General features: G+C 41.9%; 1 protein-coding gene across 4 annotated transcripts in view; it reads right to left on the minus strand.

The window, feature by feature from the left end:
• Window positions 1–23,565, minus strand: part of AGPAT3 (1-acylglycerol-3-phosphate O-acyltransferase 3) — a 90,794-nt gene that overhangs the window by 39,165 nt on the left and 28,064 nt on the right. For 2 of the 4 annotated variants that reach the window (XM_058045030.1, XM_058045029.1), the window contains exon 2: window positions 11,632–11,752. The exons of the other annotated variants lie outside the window; for them this stretch is intronic. The gene's annotated coding sequence lies outside the window, so the exon portion shown is untranslated. The remainder of the gene's footprint in view (window positions 1–11,631; window positions 11,753–23,565) is intronic. 4 annotated transcript variants of the gene reach the window in all.

Here is a 23,565-nt window from a genome sequence, read left to right on the forward strand (position 1 = left end):
TATGACAGTCAGGTGGTGATGCTGGCAAACCAAGCCTTTGCTCTAATCCAGTAAGCTCCTTACAGGAAATTACCAGGCTACAATGGACCGGATTCGCTCGCGTGGTCGGGCGTGTGCTCAGCACGGCCACTCAACACTTTCTGTGTCTGCAGGACCTGACAAAGGATTTTAACAAAATCTAGATTTCAGCACAAAGGAACCTCCCATCACAGGACCCAACAGATGATAATGGTGTTTCCTCTCTCTTCTCCCTGCTCCACAATCAGGGCTTTAGGAAAGCCTGAGCAGGCACAGTCCAGGGGTTTGGTTAACAAAGAGCAGATACTGGAGCCTGGAGAGGGGAGAAATGAAGTGGCAGCAGCTGCACCCTGTGCAGGGGCACAGTGCTGGTGGGGTGGTAAAGCTCAGGGCCCTGATGCCTCAGGTTTAGCTTTTATATTCTTCAGATTCTGTTCTGCTTTAGCCTGTAAATCTAGGCTTCATATTAGGGGGTGGTGAGCTCTCTTCACAGGGCAGGGAGACAAAACAATTCCTGTTTTAGCTGGGGACCAAGGACAAATGATCCAAATCTCAGGCCCAAGAGCATAAACAAGGTGGACCAAAGAGAGAAAACAAGAAAGATGGGACTTCATAACCTAAAGCTATAAATAGAAAATTAGCTCCAATATGCAAATGGAGCAGAACTTTAAAAAGTGAGAGACTCTGTGACCGGTCATCCATTTTGTGGCCATTTTGGGTTGTGCTGCCCAAGATGGATCTATTGAGCCTCTTAATAAATCCCTACTTTATTCTTCAGCTCCATCCAGTCCCTGCTCTAGGGCAGCCTTCACAAGGCATCAGCCCCATCCTGATGCTCTGCAGCATAATGTGGACAGTCCAGGTAAAGAGAGACCAGGACACAACGGCTGGACTGAAGAGTGATTCCCATTTATCAACACAGCCCTCTATGAAGATGCAGGATAACTCAAAGTTAGACCTCTAAAGAAACAAATTCCACACAAAATCTAGCTTAGATACCAAAAATAAAATCTAAGTGGTAGCCACAGGTCCCTGACACACCCATTTTTTGATGAAACTTTAGCAACAGCACTAAAGAGAGCAAAGTCATGGTGTAAGACCCTCTTAAAACCCTGGCTGCCCTGGAGGTAGAGTCACATTGGAAGATTTCAATAAAGCTGAAAGAGGGAGCAGAAAATCACTTAAGATGAAACAAATAAGAACATTTTTACATTCAAAGAACAGACGATGCTTGGAATTATTTGGCCAAAAAAGGAAAAAAAAGAAAGAAGGCTGTGAATGTTAAAGTTACAGACAAATAGGAACTTTTATCTGATTTAGCAGAGCTGAGTAGAATAAGAACATAAAAGCTGCCTCTGATTTTAAAGCACACACCAATTAAATACAACATTCTTCAGAAAGTGTGGTGAGTAAGGATCCAGTGGAAAACCAGGATAGAAGCACCACAGCATTCATAAAATAAGGGAAAATTTCAGGTCTATCCATGCACCAAGTCAATAGGTTCTCCTGTCCTCTTACATCCTGCACAAAATCCAGGTCTGGACTTTTGCAACCTCACTTACAGCTCAACCCCATTTCTCAAGCAACTCCAAGGTAAAAGTCTTACTACCATCTACATCTTTGTCAATGAAGGAAATAGCTTGCAACTAAATTCCGTGCTTAGGAATAACCAGTTTCTGTGGGCTCCAAAGGAATTTTTACTGATTGTGTCCCCCAATCCCATTTTGAGATTGGTCACACTGCTTCTGCTCTCAATTGCAGAAATCAGGGAATATCAAAAAACATCAAAATAAACCCCAAAGCCCAATAGACAAACACACACACAGTTCAAAGATGACAGGAGGGTTTCAGATGTGCAGAGTCACCAAATTGGCACTTGCAATGTTTTCATAGGTGAAATTCAATCACCAGTCTCCAGGACTGCTGATCAATACTTTTCCAATGCACAACATTCATTAGAGAAAATGCACAAAATGGATTATGACTGGGCACAGGACAGCATCGTGATTTTATAATGAAAACAGAACCCAAAGTAGCAATTAACAAGAGGCCTCATTTGGGAAAAAAAAATAATTACGATATTGGAATAATTGCCTATATTTGGAACAAGGCTTACTTGGTATTTCTATGATAAAAGCTATTCTAAAATTATAGTGCTGGTATTCAAACAGCAATTCTATAATACCAGCCCTTACATAACAAACAGAAAAGGAGTTATCTAACAGAAGCCCTATTAGTACAAAATTATTTGAGTAATAGGCCTCTTGCAATGTATAAAATAGATCAATGTTATGTAATTACAAAATGCTGCCAATCTTAGTCTCTGATTATTAAGAAAAAACCTCAGTAATGTCTACTCATCTCTAAGACTACATAAAATGCTCCTCTTCACTCCAAGTGGTTGAATTTTCAAGACAATTGGGAATTCATCCTTTGTATTCAGATAAAAATAAACTACAAAAGAAACTTCAGGAGTGTTAAATGCATTTACACACCAAGCTGTGAAACCTAGGGAGCCACCTGCTAGACAGATTGGGTGAATCTGGAAAATGCTCTGTGGCAGGGGCCCATCACTTGTTAAAACAGGGATGCAAAATAAAGGATAAACAAAAGAGTCTCACCTGTGAGATGTCACAGGGAAAATGAAATACTTTGCTTTCTGGATGAAAAGCTATGCAGGGAAAAAAAAAATAAGCCTCAAACACATGACAGAGAGAGAGCCAGCCAGGAGACATCTGTCTGCATGCAAATGTGCTGTGGCTGAGCAAGGAGAAGCCTCAGACTGCTGCTACACAGAAAATCAGCAAGCACAATATTCATGCCTGCAAGCCCCTGCCCAGGTTCAAAGCTCCCCTTTGAAGTGCTGAGCACTAATTGGGAAGAAATGGAAACTCTGTCTTCCAAGAAGTGCTGAGCTGCTTTAAATTTCAGGTATTAAACACTGCCTGATGCAGAAGAGGAGCAGTGTGGTTTGCTCTCTGATCCACAGTAATGCAGGATCCCTGATGAAAGTGAACAGGCTGGGGCAGGAAAGCTCCTGGGGCTGTCTGGTGGCAAAGCCTGAAACAGTGAGTCCAGGGGAAAAGCCACCACCTCCTGACCCAGTGTGCTCAAAAGCAAAGCTACCACCTCCTGAATCCATGTGTCCAGAGACAAAGCCACCACCTCCTAAATCCATGTGTCCAGAGACAAAGCCACCATGTCCTGGCAGAGGCAAAGCCACGATCTCCTATATCAGTCAGTCCAGAGGAAAAGCCACCACCTCCTGAATCCATGTGTCCAGAGACAAAGACACCACCTCCTGAATCCATGTGTCCAGAGACAAAGCCACCACCTCCTTAACCAGTGTGCTCAAAAGCAAAGCCACCGCCTCCTGACCCAGTGTGTCCAGAGACAAAGCCACCATGTCCTGGCAGAGGCAAAGCCACGATCTCCTGTATCAGTGAGTCCAGAGGAAAAGCCACCACCTCCTGAATCCATGTGCCCAAAGACAAAGCTACCACCTCCTGAACAACTGTGCCCACAGGCAAAGCCACCACCTCCTGAACCAGTGAATCCAGAGGCAAAGCCACCACCTCCTGAACCAGGATGTCCAGAGAAAAAGCCACCACCTCCTGAATCCATGTGCCCAAAGACAAAGCCACCACCTCTTGAATGCCCAGAGGTAAAGCCACCACCTCCTGAATCTGTGTATCCAGAAGAAAAGCCCACATCTCCTGAAGCAGTGTGCCCAGAGACAAAGCCACCACCTCCTGACCCAGGGTTTCTAGAGACAAAGCCACTACCTCCTGAATCCATGTGTCCCGAGGAAAAGCCACCACCTCCTGACCCAGTGTGCTCAAAAGCAAAGCCACCACCTCTTGAATCCATGTGCCCAAACAAAAAGCCACCACCTCCTGAATCCATGTGTCCAGAGACACAGCCACCACCTCCTGAGCCAGTGTGCCCACAGGCAAAGCCATCACCTCCTAAATCCATGTGCCCAGACAAAAAGCCACCACCTCCCGAACCACTGTGCCCACAGGCAAAGCCATTACCTCCTGACCCAGTGTGCTCAAAAGCAAAGCCACCATGTCCTGAATCCATGTGTCCAGGGGAAAAGCCACAACCTCCTGAATCCATGTCTCCAGAGGCAAAGCTACCACCTCCTGAACCACTGTGCCCAGACAAAAAGCCACCACCTCCTGACCCAGTGTGCTCAAAAGCAAAGCCACCATCTCCTGAACCAGTGAATCCAGAGGAAAAGCCACACATCCTGAGAGCCAGCTTGGAGACAGAGCAAGGCTCAGCACATCCCCTTTGTTCATTTATGTCTCTGCTCCAGAGTTTGCTACCACGAACTGTACTGCCAGGATGGAAAAGATTAAATAGGATTATTTATTATTTTTATGATTAATAAATAAGTTAGAGGGACAGGGCAAAGCAAAGGCCTCAGGTGACACCTGAGCTATCCACATGCTGTGGGAATCACAGCTGCAAGACCAAAGAGAGACAGAAGGAAAGTTTTCTCCTGCCAGTGCCCTGCTACACCAAATCTAAAAAATCCCCAGAAAAGCATTTGCATGATGTCACCTACAAATGCACCTCCAAACCAGGAACTGCTCACAGTTTACCAGCAATGAAGAAAGGCAGCTCTAGAACTGAGAAACAGAATATATGCCATGCAATTTTGACTTTACAGTGCCCAATCTTCCTGACAGATCTGAGACAAGTGATAAAGACCAACCAGGCTCCTGTCACCAGGCTGACGTTTGTCACATGGACAAAGACACCTTGTCTATACATTTTTATGTACATAAAATGTCTGTACTTTTTCTTTTATTCTCACCATGAAATTTTCCATGGTTTAAGCCTGGAAGGAGACAGAGGCCATGCGAAGAGTGAGGGAAGACAAAAGTCATCATTCTTCCAAATCCAGATGTTTCAGATCTTCATCACAGGGGAGACAAAGAAGCAAAAAAACCAACACCAAAGTAGGGTTCTGCTGAGTGACTGTCACCAAGGCAGCTTCAGATAAAACCCACTGCTCTGCAGTCAAGAACAAATAATAGGTGAAAAATATGACCTGAAAATGCAGCAGGTACACAGCAAACAGCTTCTCAGAAAGTTCAGTGAGCTGAAGTGGCAGCCTGAATCACAGAGGATGGGGAGCTGGATCCTGCTCAGTGCATTCACACGGCTCATACAGAGATGTGTATCTGCTATCACAGCCCAAACGAGGAAAAATCAAGAAATTAAGAGCTGTACAGAGGGCAGGGACCCACATCATCCCCTTCCTCCTATGGGATCCAACTTCTCCTCTCTTGGGTGTCACCTGACTGCCAACAGCAGTGTGTTCATTCCTGAATAACACATCTGTTCTTCTTTTGGATTATTTCACTGACAAATATTGCACAAGGCTGTTATCAGCCTGAATCCATAATTACCCCTGTGGTCAGACCTGTTTTTGCATATACACAAAAGCAGGTATTTTCCTAAAAAGATAGACCAGACTTATCAAGCAGACTGATAGCAAAAACAAATATATGCTGAACAAAGGTTTATTGTTCTGTGTTTTCTGTCAAGATCACACCAGCCTGTCCTGGTCTCTGTACCAATACTGGCAGCAGCCACTCACCACACAACCTTTACACTGACCTCTTCACCCAACAATGAAAAACCCTCAAACCCCCAAACAAGCCACCATAAAAGAAAAAAAAAAAATCTTTCTCCTATGTGAATTTGAAGACCATGTTTTGAATACAAAGCTGAGCTGCATGTGCATTTTGCTCGTGGTGAAATCTTTATAAATTATAACCAGAATTCTTTACAAATGCAGGAGCCCACAATTCAAAACAAATAACTTGTAAGTGGGAAGGCTGCACATTGTGTAAATTCAGGCTTTTGCTGGCCATTCAGCTGGGAAACTGAACAGCAGCCACTCTGTAAACATCCCATCTGTCTTTAAAATCCATGTCAGGCAAAAACCTGAAAAGAAACATCTACAGCTCTCACCTTTTCTTAATATCTCCCATCTCCTGGGTGGCTTTGGCATTCTATTGCTAAATAGGCCTCTAGCAGCACATATAGTTAATTTAGGCCATCTGGATTCTGCAGAGCAGGGGACCCTTCTTTGGTAACACACCAAAGTTTGAAATATGCTGCCAACAAAGATCACAAATCCAGGACTGGTCAGCCCTGTCACAATTCAGTGACCCTTGTTCAGCTTCTTCTGAACAGTGGCCTTTTAATGCAATATTTGAGAGAGACATAACCTAAATACCCTTTCACTGAGGGCTGCAGGAATCCCAGGAATGATTGGCCCACTAAAAATCCACACTTGCCTTCCACCAGCAACGCTCAGACAGCAACACAGCCTATAGTGAAACTCTGGGAGTTTCCACAGATGCTCTCTTTATCATGGTCTCATGTTTAACAGACCCAGACAAAAGGACATTCAAATATTCTGCCTCTGTCAGTCCTTTTTCAGTCCTACAGGTGCCTCAAGTACTGACACTGATCTGACCACAGGAGATCTCTCAGTGATCACAACCCCAGCAAGGGTGGGCAGCTGCCTGAGTGGAAATTTCTGCATCTCCATGCATTCCTGTGTATTCCTTCCACTTCTGTCAGAGACACAAAAACACACCAAAGCAGAAATTGTTTCCTGCTGGAACAGTTATTAAGTCCTGGAAGAAATGCAGAATGTGAAATTACTGGTATAAAAGTGAGCATCTCCACTTCTCTTGGAGCTCACAGCATTTCTGAGCAGTTTGACTGCCAAGTCAAAAACTGCTCCCCATCACTTGAAAAATTAGAAGCTAATTAGTAAAGAGAGGAGTTCACTGTACCAAAGCTTCATATTCAAAAGACCCTACGTGCCAAACTGGAATTATGGATGTCACCATTTCTAGCTTGGCACTGCTCTTCAAAAGCTCCTCAGTCAGGCTGAGTAGCAGTTTGAGAAGCAGCATTTATGCTCTTATGATTCATTTTTATCTGCCAGAATAACCCTCAGCTCATGTGCAATTATATGCCCAAAAAATCAGATATTCAAGGGTATTACAAACTGCCTGCAGTTCAATGCAATGTGTTAACACAGGACACATTTATAGACAATGAGTCTATCAAACCAGACTAGCTTCATTTAAAATAAACAAACTGGCAGCCTGATCTATTTACCAGAACCAATCTGAAAGAATCAATATTTCCCCAATCAAGACCTAGAATAAAAAACTTCATGCTATTTACTCAGCAATGTATAATTACTTCTTGAATCTGCAGATTTTGTTCACTTTTAAGCCCATTAAACACAAACTACTTTTTATTAGTTCTATTTAAATTCTTTTTACCTTAACTGTAATAAACCAGATTTCTAAATAACTGGAATAATTGAAACGTCACTGCCTTAATCAGAAGTATTTTACTGTCAGTAAGTTCATTACTTCCAGGCAACTGGGAGTTTTTTTCTATGCCTGGTTTGACTGAGTGCTCATAATTCTCTCCTCCCAGGCACTACTACAGGCTCACTCTAAACTCAAGCTTAAGGTCAGCATGTCCTCAAGGTTTGCTTGTATAACTGCCTCTACAGTTATTACTCATCCCACATCTCTACCAACAAGATATATCTTAAGCTAAGCTGTTGGGTTTGAGAGGTTTTTTTAGGTTTGGGTTGTGTTTTGAGGTGTTTTGTATTTTATAAAGCAGATAATTTCAGCAGACATTAGGGAATAGTTAACCCAGGGCACACAGGACAGTAATGAGAGGCATTATTTCATCTTCAGCACAGGAAAAGGAACTGCACAAGGTGATGCTTAGGCATTTTGTTCCCATCTTGCAACATGGATCCAAAGTATCCAGATGACTTTGGAGTGAACAAGTTTAAAGCTCACAAAGCCATGGCAAAGAAGGGACCTGCAAAATGCCCCAGGTCCTGCAGTGCCTCAAGGGCCCAGCAGCCCCATCACCAGCTCACACTGCCCTGAGCCTCCTCCCTCTGTCCTTTCCATGCATCCCTCAGGAGGAGCCCTGTTCAGCTTTTGGAGGGTGTCCCTTATCAGCCCTTTGCACTCACAATTTGGTTGTGCAATCTTTAACTCCTCAGTCTCCGGCTGACTGACTCTTGGGCATCACTAATCCCATTAAACTTTGTGGAAGAGGTTTTACAGCTACCTCTGTGAGCCAGAGAGAAGTTTGATAACAGGATTCAAGTTTACCCCTGAAAGAATTTTCTACCAAGGTCATTGATATAGAAACCAAGAAGGATAAATAAGAGAAACCTGCAACTGCCTATTCCAATGAGCACTTTGTTTGTCTCTCATGACCAAGGAGTAAAGTGTAAACTTATAGTTTTGTAAGAATGTATAAAAAGCATGCATGCCATAATAAAAACTGTTTGAAGCCTTCTGAAAATGGAGTGTGTTGCTTTGTATTGTCTCCATCTCAACTACAACAAAACTTGAACACCACAACCAAGGAGAAAAGGGAGGCTCTTTCCAAAGGGAGACACAGGTGCAGAGATTGGGCAAATGAAGCCTTGAATCAAAAGTGGCCTTGCTGCTGAGGCACAGTAATATTGTCCTGAAGCACATCCTGTGACAGTATTTGTATTTAAATCTGTGCTTTCTGCTGCTTTGGAAAGTATTGCCAAAAGTGCTGAATGTGTGGCCTTCACAACATCCACATGTGAAAACAACTGCTCCCACAGCAACTTTGACATTTTCAAAACAATTATGAAAGAGTAAATGCCATTATGGCTTCTAAGAAAGCACTTTCAGTTTGGATTACTTTTTTCTTCTCAAAATAAACATCCCCAGGAGATCAAGTTCGGTCCTTGAGCTCCACCAGCAGATACCCCCAGCTGGAATGGATCCTGTGCTGGCCCAGAGCAGTGACCACCCTGGCAGGGCTGAACAGTGCTGGGTTCCAGCCATAAACATATCCAGAATTGTTCAGCAAGGCTGGTTTTCCTTAAGAAAGAGGCTCAAAGCTTAATGTGGTGCAGTTTTTGAAGAGTAAAAGTGAGTGCCACAGAAAAAAAAAAAAAAACACTGTCATGCTCCCTTCCTCCAAATTAAAGGTGCAACAACTCAGTGCCATTTTATTAGAAACAGATAGGAGAGAACATTATTTCTGCAAGTTGTACAAAACTGACTCTGCCTAAAAACCAGACTAACAGCAGGGATCACACCTCTGGGAGCAGCTTCTCAGAGCATCACTCTGCCAGGGGAGAGGCCTGTCTTACAGGATTGAAACCTCACCACAGCCTCCACACTGGTAAATTAAATATGAAAACAGGGACTGTAACTGGTCTTCCCATATAATTTACATTTCACCTTGCTTGAACTGTAGAAACTCTTGAAACTGTGACTGCCATGACTGCTTTTGTCAGCTGCTCTCAGGTCTAGCCTGATGAATCCAAAGATTACTTTGTTTTCCTCTTTGTGGTCCCAAATAAGTTTTTATGAAAATTGACTTTTCCAGAAATTTCTACAAATTATAAACTTGACAAGTCAGAGAGATAAATCCCACCCCAGTAAGACACACAGTAAGGACAACAGCAGCAGGTGACAGATCACAGAATCACGGGATGGTTTGGGGTGGATGTGACCTTAAAGATCATCCAGTTCTAACCCCCCTACCATGGGCAGGGACTCCTGCCTCTATCCCAGCTTGCTGAGAGCCCCATCCAACCTGGCCTTGAACACTTCCAGGGATGGAACATTCACAAATTCTCTGGGCAACCTGTGCCAGGGCCTCACCACCCTCACAGGGAAGAATTTCTTCCCAATATCTGATCTAACCCTGCTCCCTCTCAGTTTGAAGCCATTCTCTCTTGTCCTGTCACTCCAGACCCTTGTAAAGAGTCTCTCTCCATCTTTCTTTCTCTTTCCAGCTCTCTTTAGGCACTGGAAAGCCACAATAAAATCACCTTCTCTTTTCCAGATTGAACAACCCCAATTCTCTCAACTTTCCTCACAGTGGAGGTGTTCCAGCCCTCTCATCATCTGGGTGACAATCAAGAAGGTGAAGGCTGAAGGAATTATTCAAGGAATTATTCATTATTATTCAACCCATGCAGTTTCCAGCATGGCCATTCACTTCACTCAGAACATTTAATTTCCAGATTATTCCTCGTTTCAGGTTCTAGTGACCCAAGACAAGACACCCAGGCAGCACCACACAGATAACAGGCCTGGCCTCCTGCAGGCCTGAGTATGAGAAACTCAGATTTTCTCCTCTCTGAACAGAAGCACAGCTTGAGATTTCTAGAGATGTCACAATCCAACATCTTGCCACCCCCCCCAAACCCCAGCATGTTTTAGCTTCTCAGTAACTCATCAATGGCCTTTTCAAGCCTTACACACAAAGAAGAAAAGCAAAGATTGCAGCCATGTAAGCTGAAAACTATCCTACAAAACAGCAACCAGTTAAAAAAAGGGCTTTCTTGTGTTTCTGGGGCATTGCCCCTACACCATTGTCAACAAGAACAGGCAAAAACATTTTACACAACCAGTTTTGAAAGCAGCTGGTCACCATGACGCTGGGACAAGGCTGCTTTAATAAATCAACTCTTGGGTGTCCCTCCACACACCAAAGCTGCAGGCACCCAGACTGGTTCAGCTGTTATAGCTAATTTTGGGGGTAAAATTTTTGACCCAAGGATATTTTGGGCTTGCAGGAAGTGTCTGTTTGCCCACCTAATGAGCTGGGATCAATGCTTTCACTCCCTCTACAGCAGGAAAATGTACATCTTAAAGGGATGTAACTTTGCACAGGGTCAGAGCATGCCCTGAACACAGATTGTGGCTGTTCCAGAATGTGCAAAACAGCTCTGAGAAATATCTCACAGAAATTACCATTTTTAGGGAGACTACTCAGCCTACAATAGACCTTGAAAGGTGATAAAACACCAAAGCAATAATTTAAGTCTTTGCAAAACCACCAAGATTAAATTATTTGCTTACCAAAAAAATCTACTAATAGCCCCTAAAGGGACAGGGTATCAGAGATCACCATTAAAATGTCAACATCTGACAGTAACCACAGGTTTTAAGATTTTGTCCTGAAAAAAAACTGCTCTGCTGCTGTATCAGCAGGGTCTCAGCAGCTTTCCACTTTCCCTGTCACTGTTTGTAGGACAGACTGCAAAAAAAGACAAAAAGTAGGAAGCTTGCTGAGATACTTAACATTTTCATAGCCAGTTATTGGATAAAATTTCAAGATGTTCAGATTCAAGGCAGCCTAGGATGACCCCAGCCAGCATTGATGAGATTTCTATGAACCCCATCAAGGAGGCCCTTCAAGCACTGTAGGGACATAATTCCCCTTCTACATTTAAGGAAGGAGGAGACAGATAAGTATTTCTGTAGTCCCTGGTAGGTTTATTCATGGTTAAATCTCTGTTGCAATAATACAACACACATGAGACAGCAGCAGCAACAATCTCAAGCGCTGATTTCATTCCTAAACTAAAATTCTCCAGAGTGGGAGACATCTGACACCTTTCCCAGCAGTTCATGCAGCTCCATGAAAAGAACAGGATTTGCACACCCAGTTTTTTCCCCCTCCCAAAAGCACATTGCTACAGACAAAGCACAAATACAGAAACGTGGGGGAAGATTTCTTTCTTACCACCACCACTGGGGACCACTTCTGGCACCTGGCAACACTCAGAGCAACAGGAGAATCCCCATCTCCTCCCTCCAGGGAAGTACCACTGCTTATGTCTCAAGAGATTTGCTTTCTCATTTGCCTATAAGCAAAAAAGACATTCTCCAGTGAATGAAGGTAAAAAGTATTTTGTTTAGAAGCAAAATGCAATGCAAACAAGCAGCTGACAACCCAGGTAATGAATAACCCAAACAGTTCTTAGTAAAATTATGAGTCTTTTTCCTTTCTCTGAAGGAAAAAACCCTACTTGATCTTTCTTCACATATATATTACTACACTCAGCTCCACAGGTACCAACTACTATTGCTTTCAGAGGGACTAACTGGCACACACCTATGAAATTAAAAGCAAGTGTTCTAAATTTGCCGCTAATAGTGAAATTGCAGCTTCTGTTCAGACAGGAGCAAGGGCTTGCATACATAAGAACTAGCCTACTTTTCCTGGCTTTACTAATCAGCATAACAAAAGGTTATTTTATTTCTCTTACCTCCAAACCCTGTCTTGAGAGAAGTTACTGAAAATGAAGCAGAAGCAATTATCTGCTCTGAGAACACACAATTAATCCCTATATTTTATTAAGAGTGTTTTTTATGATCCTCAAGCAATTAAGCTAATCATTATTTAATTTTAGATTACTGAACTGGAGATTTACTTCAGACACAAGCTCACTTTCCACATAATTTAGTCTCAGTAATTAGAGATGTACTTTACCCAGAGGTGGCTTGTTTAAAGCATGTTATCTAATTTCACAAGCCTCACACCATGAAAGTTTCATGCAGAAATCTACAACCCAAACTTCAAAAATGAGAAAAGCCCTGAAGACACTCAGATTTACCAGACTGCAAACCAGTTTTTCCTTTAAAAAAAAAGAAAAAAGGTTCTCTAAACGTGTGCCCAGCAAGTTAATGTATCACAAAAGCCAACACAAAGCATTTCTATAACCCACCACTCCTCTAGCAAGTTGTTGGAACAAAGAGCGCTCCTCTCACATGGATCACTTCGTTTATAACTTATTTTAACCAGGATGCAGAGTCTGCAAATATAAATGTTTGATTAGGACACCCAGCAGGACCTGCCAGAGGATGTAAGCAGTGATGGAACACTCAGACACTTAAAGAATTCTGTGACAGTGTTAGCAGAGGAACAGCAATAGGGACCAGGCAGGCACGTTCATGCTGACCCTGGACATGATGCCAGTGGAAAACTGCTCCATTCCATCCTATTTCAAATAAAACTGTGCTCTAGGAATCAAACTGTGCCAGGAAACACCAGCTACCCTGCACACTCCCACCCACCCAGCTCAGCTTTTGTTCTGCACACAGTCAGTGCCATCCACGCAGGCTGGGACATTGTCCAAGGCCAGTTTTATGTCAAAACACATTTTCTGGCTTTTGGAAGGGCATCACCTCCCACCACTGCCACTCAAGAGAAGGAAAACACGACCAGGCAAATATTTGAAAAACACACAGTGCTTTTTGCAACTTTTTGCTTTCTAAATCCTCCAACAAAACCAACTCATGCAACTGCTCACTCAATTAAGTCAACTATACTTAAATCTCTAAAAATGCAGAAGATGCAGATTTATTTCAAGATTTTAGTGCCAGTACTTTCACAAACTTGCCACATGTAAGAAAGGCTACAGAACTCATCAACAGCACGTGAGATTTCAGCAAAGGCTGACAAAGAAGAACCAGAACATGAAGCTACAAGGAGATCATAAGAAGACAGGTTGGTTATTGGGAATGTGTTTAAAATAAATACAAGTAAGTCTCAGCTATCTGGATATTCAACAAACACACTTTTCCATGTGGTATCACATTAAAAGTGTAAACCTGGAGACAGAGGAATTGTGACAGCAGTAAAGATTCTGCCCAAAAGAGATGTGCCTGACAGCACAGAAAGAAAAATCTTCTGTGAAAAGGCTTCTTGTGAGTAACTGATGAAAAGACAAACCCTGACAATCAATCTTCTGGTTCATTTTTAACTGATTAATGGCTTGCATACAAAAAAAAAAGACTAATTTTGGCAGCTGGGAAGCAATCTGAACATGAAGTGCATTGAGGTGTTAACACCACAGGCACCATGGCCATGAAGAATGGAGTCACAGAATTTGGGATACAATTGCTCCTCATAAGACAGTAAAGACAACCACTAGGAAGGAAAATAAACCACTTCAGGCAAAAAAGGCTGCTGAAATCAGAGCAAACAGCTGGTCAAGAGTAAGTTCAGGCTTGAACCCCTGAGAACAGCAAATCTCTGGGAGAAGCTTTTGGGGACAATAAACCTACATGCTTGAGGAAGCCCTATTATGACAAATTACCAGCTTTCTTTAGCTCTGACGGGTTCTGTAGTTGCTCCATCTAAATAATCAAAGGGTCTATGAAAATATCACCAAAATCAGATGGTTCAGCTGTCAGTGCTGGTGGGGAAGGTGTTACTGTGAATTACAGGGCTGGGGGGAAGTAACGTATAAAAAATTACCATAACATTTCTGCATACCTATAAAACAAATACTGTTACATTTAAAATAACAACACTAGCCATTTTGTTTTCATTAAAATCCACACATGCAACTATGGCAATAAAAAATGTTCATTAAAAAAGCTCAGCAAGTCAGGAGCAGAATCTCATCCTGCCTCCCATTATCCCACAACAAAGGGATCCCTAAAACCAATGCAACACAAGTTGAGCTGCTCCTTGGAACATTCTCCGGTCCTGAAGCAATTCTTGAAAACTTCCTCCATGGGCTATCAAAAGGATCTTTGCCTTTTTCACTGCCTGTGTACAGCAGCTCTCATGCAGACATTTTAGTTAAACTGATAAAACCGAGGTCAAAGTTCCCAGAATTAACAAGTGCAACTGGTAAGAGAATAATTTCTGCTTCAAGACTGAAGCACAGCAGTGTTATGCAAGAGAACAGGATCTGAAAGCAGGCTTTGATCTGGCACTGTTTATTGTACTGCTGCTGGCAAAGAGGTACCTGAGCCCCAAACAACGAGAGAGAAGCTCTTCCCACTTGAGATCCTCACCTCTCTCACTTGGACAAAAAATGTATTGAGATATATATATATAAAAAACATCATGTACTGGACACTGCAAGCTGTATCAAATTGCTTTTCTGATGTCTTCTAAAATGGAACAGATTTAGGCAGTACATTGAGGATGAGAGTCACATTCAAGCATACACTCACAAGTATTTTTCCATTTCAAAAGTCCTGCAATTAAATATAAATGTGCATGCACTTAAACACACAGTTTCTTTCTTGCACAGTACCTTGTACTGAATTCAATATAACCTTCAAACCCATGTTTCCATTAGCTACTTTGTGATACCACAGCTTTGAAAATATTCTCAGTGCTCCAACAACCAAGGCCTACAAGACTCTAAAGTGGCCATTCACAACTCCATCTTCAGCATCATCTCACAAGGAGAACATTTCATTCCCTTTTATTTCCTCCACCCCTTCTTTCCTTATTCTTAAATAATTTATTAAAACTACTGAAACTATTTTCTGGTCAGCTTTCTTCCTCACTATAGGAAGCATTAATATCTTTAAATCCCTGGTTCCACAGCTTGGTTCCCTCTCCAAAGGTCATCTTCTATATAATAACCTGATATTGATGGACTAATGTCAGGGGGAAAAGGGGGAGAAATGATAATGTATTTTTAATCACAAGCTGAATTTCTCCCTAGATAGCAAAGCTGATTTCATGGCATGCCCCTCTTTCAGTGTCTTATGGAATCATCCATCACTGACAGAATGACTTCCAGAAATTCCTTCCTGCTGCCATCCTACAACTATGACCATCACCTGTCAGAAAGAGAGCCTCTAAAAACAAACCACTGCCCCAAAGATAACTATAAATTATTGACTTGAAGGTACTTTCAGAAAAATAAGTCATCACTCACAGCAGGAAAACCAGAGAGGATGTCAGAAAGTTATGATGGGTGTACAACAAACAATCAGAAGTGGTTTCCCCCCTCATAATCCAAAACTGACCTGTGAACCTTCTTGCCACAGCTGTCAGAGGTGGTGTAAATAGAGAGAAAAGAGAACTGGAATCCTGAATGACACAGAAGTGAACGAGCAAATACAAGCCACTATGTTGACTGCAAATCCTTCAGCAGGGAAATCCATTATAAGCCAGACTGCTGACCTGGATGGACCAATGACAGACAAATTCTCTCCTTTCCAAGATGGAAATTAGACTTCTTCAGCAAACAAAGCTATTCATTTTCCATTGCAACTTTCAACAAAACCCTTCAGTTTTGAGCTTCTCCCAAAGACAAGACAAGCAAGAATGAAATGGGTGAATATATCTGTGACCTCATAATTCCACAAAGTTCTGTGTTCACTCATCAGGAGAACCTGAGCTCCAGCAGCCACAGTTCCATCCAACTCTGTCCCTACCCACGTGGAGCCAGGGCTCTGATGGATAAACATCCTGGAGCAGGTTCAGCTGTGGCAGCCTAAAACATTACTGCCCTCTCTTGTCCATCCCAGCCCTCTGCCAGGGATCTCTGCTCCACAGCACCCACCTCAGCTGCTCCAATGCACAGCACAGTGCCACTTTAACCCCCTGATGAAGGAGGGTTCTTACCATCACTCGTTTTTTACAGGCAAACTGCTCTGTAATTTTCCAGCTGTGACCTGCAGGGGTGAGGCAGCTGCACATGGTCCTCTCTGCAATGGTTGGCAACACCTGGAGGAGGTGATGCCTGAGGTCACTGCAGCAGGTTTAATGCAATTCTGGTCCAGCTTGGAGAGGTTGAATTATTCTTGGTGAAAGAGGCTGTAATTCTCCTATTGCTAGAGCCCAAAATCAGGGCAAATCCTGGGCAGGTTAACTCAGTATAGCACTAGAAAACTTCATCTCCCTCTGAGCTTCAAATGGGACAGAATCTCAAATACAGGACAGGAAACCATGGCCATGTGCAAATGAAGCTGGGAAACACACAGCTGCCCTAAGCAACCAGGGCAGAACGTCTTTGAGCCAAGTGAAGTGTGCCCTGTCCCAGGAAATTAATCCCAGTTTCAGCCCAGACAGGTTTAGTCCCTGAGTAAATTCTTACAGCCTTGCAATTTCTTGCAGCCTGGTCAGCTCTGAGGTTTTTCCCTGATTAAAGGCCTCCATGACAAACAGCATAAGAGAGTAAGTGTAAGAGGGGAATTTGAGCAGGCTTAGCCAAGGTTTCTGCATTTCCTTGTGTTTGGGAATGCTTGGGGGTTTACATGGGTTTATTAATGCAATTTAAATAGTGAATAAGTCTTGAATGTTGATGCAAGCTCATCCATAAGTGTTGCCTAAATTGACTTCTGGGAAGAAGCAGGCTCTGAGAAAAGATCTAAACTATTGTTTTAAATGACCACTAATTGTACACTTTTTTTCCCTTATTGCAATATATAATGTAAGTCTGTCACTTTCAGAGTAATCCTAAGATTTGCTTTTTTCTTTTAAACACTGGAATACTCTTTTGCCTAGAATAAGCCTATTATAGAAAATGTTTATGGCAATAGCAGAACACAGAGCTATGCAAAGCACAGCCTTCCACAGAAACAAGGAGAGGTGGTGTAATCAGAATTGAAATACTGAGAGAGATCTGAGTGTGGGACACAGACACGGGAGTGATCTGCAGAGTAAGGGACAAGCTTAATTTGCTAATTTCTCCTCCTCTTTCACTTTTCCTTAAATAACAAACAAACAAAAAAAAATCAGTTGCAAACATCCTTCCTCTCTGGCTTCCATCCTTCCTCATCATTTCCTCTGGCTGAGCAGCACATCCCTTTCACTGCAGTGGTCTCTGCCACCTTCATTTTGTGCCCTGTCTCCAACCCTGGGGCTGAGGGTCCCTGGACTGCCCCAGGTGGTGAATCAGCTTTTCTCCTAATGCTGTGATGTTTTCTTTGGTGTGCAATAGATTTATAGGTCGATTTTAGAGCTGTAGGTCTTTAAGTGGACCTCAGTCAGGGGAAAAAAATCCTAAATACAATTCTTCATAATTATCCAGTAACAAGAAGCAATTGATCATTAACTTTTATGGTCTGATCTTCCACAAGCCGACTTTGCAGTTACTCCAAATTAATCATTTCCTTAGGAACTCCCAGGCAAAGGTGACAGGAAGGAGCTGCCTCATGGGATTTGAGAACTGCAGGGAATCTTTGGCAGAAATCTCTTTTTCCTTTACCAGCTTTGAATCTGCAAGGTTCCAAAACGAAAATCTGTAGGTAACGTGTCAGTCACCCTGGACATCATCCAGGGGACACTCACTGGGCACAAATCTGTGTGAAGCTCAGGGATCCTTCTCCTCCTCCTCAGGAGTTGCTTTACTCCCCTAGTTAGACTGAACTAACTACCAATATTTGTTTATTCACTATTCCTAATTCAAGTTGGAGTGGAATTAAAATGCTCTAGAATGGCAATCTAGGTAAGAACTTTAATGAAGTGCACTTTAGATATAAAATCTATTATAAAGCACTTGAACTAATGAAGGTTGCTCCCTGTCCTTAGTATTCTGCACTAAGAAGGTAAAAAGGAATTTTAAAGGTTTAAAATTTAAAGAATTTTAAAGAAACCTTTAACATTCTGAACTGCTGCAGGTAAGATCTGAAGAGACAACAGTGAAACAAGCTGCATTTTCTATCATATCTCATTCCAGGACAAAACAAGGAAAACACAGTTTAATGCACCTGTATCCTGAGAAAAATAATTATTATTCTTTGTTATGAGTGAAGTAATTTCATAGGGAATGAGATGATAATTTTGAATGCATCACCTCTTCAGGCTCTCAGAAAAATTATACATCTGCATACTCATACTGTAGATATTCATACTCATACCAGGGACCAGTGTCTAACAATAAAATAATGATAAAAAATTCAAAATACAATCTTCAGTAGAGCTAACAGTGGAGGTTGAGAAGGCCTAGCTCATCTTGTACACTGGAGTTTTGAACCATCTTTTTTCCCCTTGTTTACACAAGGAAAGTTTTTTAATACCATCTAAATAGCATTTTTAATTATCCAGAAATACACATAAATAATAGATTTCCAGAAGCCTGATGAGGCTTGCAATCTAAAATAACAAAGTAATTAATTCCTAGGAGGAAGCATTCTCTTTACACTGCCCTTCCTTGGTCAAACACAACGAGAGAGTAAATTTGGTTAAAAGCAGGGAAGGGAGGGGAAGAAACCAAGTCAAACAGAACAGCATAAAGCTGAGGAGACAAAAATACTTGTGATCAAAGGGTGACACAGCATGGGTGTTTTATTAATCTTGCAGAGCCCAGGGAGCAGCTCTGCCAAGGGTCTGGCCATGCAGCTCCACCTGTGAGAGGCAGAGAAATCCTCACCAGACCCCTCTGCCTGGCCAGCCAGGGCTGGCACAGGTCCCAGCCAGCCTGACTGAAGCAGGTGCTGGCTATTTTTATGTCTAAAGTGCACTTTACATCTGCCCTGATCTCAAGTTCAAAGGGAGAAGCAGCCACAGCAACGCCTCTGTGCAGGCAGAGGGACGTGGGAGCTGGGACCCCCCAGTTCAGCCATGCAGGAAGGGTTTGGATGAGCAGATTGTGGCCCTGGAATGGGCTGCAGGAATGGGCTGCTACAAGCATCATAAACCAGCATCTGTGTGATGCTGCACAAGCTGTGAGGTGCCCAAAAGGCCTAAGCCCTCATCTCCCCTGCAGCACAGCACCCACCCCTGACAGCACCAGGGTGTGGGGGGAGCCTGGGCTGATCTCAGGGTTTGTGGATACTGAAATGTCTGCACAGATTGCAAATAAAGGAGCCTGGCACTGAATTCCTACATTTCAAAGGGCACTGAAGTAATAATCTAATCTTAAACTGATTTACAAGTGTTAACTGATTCACCAGCTCACTCTCACACTACAGATCACAAAGTTCCCTATTTGGAACAGAATCAAGTGGCCAGGTAGGTGCAAGGACTCATGTCCACTGCAGTTCATCTGCAAATTGAGAATGACTTAAAAATCCACTTCAAGTCATCCTCCTACTACGAAAATCTCAGCTTCTAGGATTAGAAACCTTGTGGAAGATTATTCATTCCCTCATCTCACAGTTAAAAGGATGCCAGAATTACTATATCCCAGGCTGTAGCTGAAGCCATTCAGGGAAAGCAGTTTTCCTATCAAGGGACCATCTTTCCAGTGAGATCCATTACATATCTCAGGGTTTGACTGGAGTATTTAATATCCTTTTTTTTTCCCCATAAACACAAGCACTGAGCAGTCTTCTAATCTTTGAGATCATAAATGCCCAGCTCCTACAGCTGCAGTAATTAAACCAACTTCTCATTCCATTACCCACATCAAGTCTCTTCCTCAGCATCTGCTCTATTCCCACACTGCACTCCTCAATCAAACCAAGATAAGCTATTTTCTAAGATCAGCTGACTTGTCTGTCCCTCAAGACATCACCAGAGCCAAAAGGATTCTCAGCAGATATGATGCATCTTGCTAAATATCCAAAAGGTCTCTTGTAAAGGAAAAAAAAAATTTAAAAAGTAGACGTCAATGCAAGGGGTTATTTTTAGCATCTGAGTTGTTCTATATTTATTCCTTTATGTCTTTCTAAAAGAAGCACAATCTCTGATGAAGCATTGCCATAAAATACACCCTCCTGGGAAGCCTGCTTTATTACTCCTGGCTACTGAGCACTGCAACAAGTGCATCACACCACGCATTCAGCCACACAAGATTAAGGGTGCACACAGAACACAGAACAATCCTTCCTCAGTTCCAAAGAAGTGCTTAAAACAACCCAAACCCAAAAACCAAACCAACTCATCCACACAGAAAGCAAACTCCTCAGTATAATCTGTCATTCTGATTAGATGCTCTCTTCAGACTCAAGTTTTAAAACTGCCATTTTAAAGTATTTTTAATTGTCTAACCCCCTGAAAAAAACCCTCAAGACACCTTGTGAGTCACCTGTTAGAAACAACACAAACCACAACCCCAAACTCCAGGACACACCAAACTTCAACAAACCCTTAAGTTAGCAGGAACAGCAGCAGCTCAGGCCATACAAATACTCAAACTATAAAAGACTACTTAATTTCTTCCTTATCCTCTTCCCTTCTAGCTTTTACCTTCTTTCCCTGAAGACTCCTGGCCCTCTACCTCCAACATATTTACCCCAATAACCTTGTGCCTCTGATCTTATGCAAATTATTTGAAGATTTATTTTCAAGGACAAGATACAGTTAATCAAAGGTGCGGTGTGGCTTATTTGTGTGGGAAGAGATGTCAAATGATCAGGAAAAGCAGAACTGTGTCAAGGAAGCTTCTGCTAGTTGCAGTAAGAAGAAAATAGTTTAAGACAGGGACTCACATTAGCAAAACTGGGAAGAAAACTTGCATTTTGAAGCTAACAGAATTTAAATTTGCTGCTCTGAAAAGATAGCTATTATCTAGCCACAGCTATTTTAGAATTTTGCATTATGCTAGATCTCTCAACACATCCATTGCAACAGCAGGAGTTGGGATGGGATAAAGACAATACATACCTCTGAGTGTTAACTTGGAACCTCTCTCTCCTCTGACCTTGAAGAAATCTGTTTTCCTTCCAGGTATTCCCTACCTATAAGACAGACATGTCCCATCACTCAGCTGTGCCCTTCAAGTATTTTACCAACTGACATTACCTACACACTGACAGCTCTCTGACCCCAGGGTAACCACAGATGATTGAGGAACTCCAGAATATGAAACCATGCTCAGCACACAAATAAATATCAGATAAATAGGTTTGATCAGTGGCAGGTTATTGCTACCTTCATGTAGTACAAATCACCCAAGTCACAGATTTTCCACAAGGTAAATCTTCAAAAAATAATCCACTTTGGAAGTTAAAAACATACATGCCCTAATTACCTCAATCTCACACTGACCTTTGTATATTTGTCTACAAAGACCTTGCACTAAGTAACTGTTGCACTATGGAAGCCAGAATGACTCCAGGTTAATTTAAAAACAAGCTGCTCTGAAACCTTTTAACTGAGCAAACCCACCTAACTCTATCTTGTTGTGAAATATTTTCCCTGCTGATTAAAATGTTTCCTGTGCAGCTGTGATTTCATTTTAGCCTTCTGCAGAAAACTGAAGACAAGAAAATATCTAGTTTGAATTCAAGGATGCTCTTGTCATAGCAACATAAAATTCACCAAAAAAGGCAATTCTCTCACTGATGCTCCTCCTTTACTAACAAAAAAAAAAGTTTCTTTATCACTATAAAGTACCATCACTATAAAGTACCCCAAAGCAAGAAAGAAGAAGCATGCAAAATCTTTGTGAGAAATCAGATGTTTTTTTATCCTCTCTGATTATTAAAAACAAATACTACACTACATACACAACAACTGATTATTAAAAACAAATACTACACAACATACACTAAGCAAAAAGAAGTTAGTTTTGCTTAAAGAAAGTTCATCTGTGGCAGAAGGAGCACATCTGATTTATTCTTAGTTCCTAGATTAAAAGCTATTTAGTTCACATGAAAATTCTGAGGCAGTTTGTCTATCTTTTGTGAATTAAATAATCCATTTTTCAAAATGGATTAAATTCCAGAAAAAGCACGTCAAGAGAAGTTTGTTCAGAAACCTGCACTGTGAATGAAACGGGCTTTGCCTCTTGGCAATCTTCACTTTTCCTCCATTACTTAATGCCCAAACTTGGCTGTTCTGTGGATTTTTTTAGTATTTGGGTGTCAAACTGACCGCATACAGCCTGTGCACTGAAAAGCCAACACACAGCCAGGTATAATCCATTTGTAATTACAGTTCACACATCCTTCTCAGCTCCCTGATGTGCTCCTCTGAGCAGACACCCTCCCCTCTGAGCTGGTTCCTCAACACAGGCCACAAACCACAAAGCTCCCAAGGACACAAAAAACTGATGGGGTCACTCCCAGGACCAGCCACGAGCACACAAGGGACAAAAATAACTTCTTTCAGAGGAATTAAGACTGCAACATGACCTCTGGCACCTGCCCCTGCTATGAGAAGGTGGAAAAAGCAACAAGGGAAGTCCAGCAAGAACAAATCCAAATCCCAGACACAGCCAGCATCAAAAGCAGTAGCTAAACAGAGGGCTAAGCAGCTCCCTTTGCACTTTTATATTTGATGTTAACCACCATTTCTGCAGCTCTCAATCCTTTGTGATCAGCTTTGCCTTCTGCTGAGGCCTCTACAGCCTCATGTGCCACTGCTCTTTCCTCAATATTTGCCCTGCCTTCTGTCATCCTCCTCATCATCGCTGAACACCACCAGTATTTTCAGCTTTATTTGTTATCATTCTGCTTCAAAATGTCCTTTCCCAAGACAAAGATGAGCACAGAAGCATGGTCTGTTGGCTTATACTGCCTTCCAAATAAGCCTGGCCTAAATCCCCCATAGGCACACTTGGATAGGGGACACCTGGGTGGTATATTGATATGATATGATATGATAGATTGATATATTATATTATATTATATTATATTATATTATATTATATTATATTATATTATATTATATTATATTATATTATATTATATTATATTATATTATATTATATTATATTATATTACCATTATATATATATATATATACACACAAACACACACATATATATATATAATGGCTATCCTGTTATTGATATGATATATGATCCATATCTGTTATATATATGATATATATTTCATATATATCATATACATATATCTTATTATATATTTTTTATATATGTAATATATATTATGGTTATCCTAGTCCTAAAAACTCTAGGCACCACTGCCTTCCCTCAGCAGCTCCTTCCCTTGAGATGGCAATAGCTAAAGGAGGTTGTGCTAAATTTGCCTTCCCTTCCCCAGCCCAGCAAAGCAGAGACACCAC

This window comes from Melospiza georgiana, chromosome 2, assembly GCF_028018845.1.
Source record: "Melospiza georgiana isolate bMelGeo1 chromosome 2, bMelGeo1.pri, whole genome shotgun sequence".
Taxonomy (NCBI): domain Eukaryota; kingdom Metazoa; phylum Chordata; class Aves; order Passeriformes; family Passerellidae; genus Melospiza; species Melospiza georgiana.